The sequence below is a fragment of the Poromitra crassiceps genome (genome assembly GCF_964638095.1).
Source record: "Poromitra crassiceps genome assembly, chromosome: 2".
NCBI lineage: Eukaryota > Metazoa > Chordata > Actinopteri > Beryciformes > Melamphaidae > Poromitra > Poromitra crassiceps.
In genome coordinates this window covers 120,020,999-120,022,748 of record NC_139624.1, presented here as the reverse complement: position 1 = coordinate 120,022,748, position 1,750 = coordinate 120,020,999, and positions in this window count along the sequence as shown.

Below are 1,750 nucleotides of genomic sequence, written 5' to 3'. Positions count from 1 at the left end.
CCACACTGTAGCCTATACTTACAGGGTAACTACGGGGTTTAAGGAGTGTAGTTATAGTATAACTATGGGGTTTAAGGAGTCTAGTTATAGTATAACTACAGGGTTTAAGGAGTGTAGTTATAGTCTAACTACGGGGTTTAAGGAGTCTAGTTATAGTCTAACTACGGGGTTTAAGGAGTGTAGTTATAGTATAACTACGGGTTTAAGGAGTCTAGTTATAGTATAACTACAGGGTTTAAGGAGTGTAGTTATAGTCTAACTACGGGGTTTAAGGAGTCTAGTTATAGTCTAACTACGGGGTTTAAGGAGTGTAGTTATAGTATATCTACGGGGTTTAAGGAGTCTAGTTATAGTATAACTACGGGGTTTAAGGAGTGTAGTTATAGTCAAACTACGGGGTTTAAGGAGTCTAGTTATAGTCTAACTACGGGGTTTAAGGAGTGTAGTTATAGTATAACTACGGGGTTTAAGGAGTGTAGTTATAGTATAACTACGGGGTTTAAGGAGTCTAGTTATAGTATAACTATGGGGTTTAAGGAGTGTAGTTATAGTCTAACTATGGGGTTTAAGGAGTCTAGTTATAGTCTAACTACGGGGTTTAAGGAGTGTAGTTATAGTATAACTACGGGGTTTAAGGAGTGTAGTTATAGTATAACTACGGGGTTTAAGGAGTGAAAAAATACTTTAACTAGAGGGTAACAAGATCTGTACTTATAGTCTAAGTACGGGGTTGCGGGCTGTATTATGAAGCAGGGGACCAATGTTGTACTTATAGGCTAATTATGGGGTACCACACTGTACTTACAGGGTAACTACGGGGTTTAAGGAGTGTAGTTATAGTCTAACTACGGGGTTTAAGGAGTCTAGTTATAGTCTAACTATGGGGTTTAAGGAGTGTAGTTATAGTATAACTACGGGGTTTAAGGAGTGTAGTTATAGTCTAACTACGGGGTTTAAGGAGTATAGTTATAGTCTAACTACGGGGTTTAAGGAGTCTAGTTATAGTCTAACTACGGGGTGTAAGGAGTGTAGTTATAGTATAACTACAGGGTTTAAGGAGTGTACTTATAGTATAACTACGGGGTTTAAGGAGTGAAAAAATATTTTAGGGTAACAAGATCTGTACTTAAACCCCGTAGTTAGACTATAACTAGACTCCTTAAACCCCGTAGTTAGACTATAACTACACTCCTTAAACCCCGTAGTTATACTATAACTACACTCCTTAAACCCCATAGTTAGACTATAACTAGACTCCTTAAACCCCGTAGTTAGACTATAACTATACACTCCTTAAACCCTGTAGTTATACTATAACTAGACTCCTTAAACCCCGTAGTTATACTATAACTACACTCCTTAAACCCCATAGTTATACTATAACTACACTCCTTAAACCCCGTAATTAGACTATAACTACACTCCTTAAACCCCGTAGTTAGACTATAACTACACTCCTTAATCCCCGTAGTTAGACTATAACTAGACTCCTTAAACCCCGTAGATAGACTATAACTAGACTCCTTAAACCCCGTAGTTGTACTATAACTAGACTCCTTAAACCCCGTAGTTATACTATAACTAGACTCCTTAAACCCCCGTAGTTATACTATAACTACACTCCTTAAACCCCGTAGTTAGACTATAACTAGACTCCTTAAACCCTGTAGTTAGACTATAACTACACTCCTTAAACCCCGTAGTTATACTATAACTACACTCCTTAAACCCCATAGTTATACTATAACTA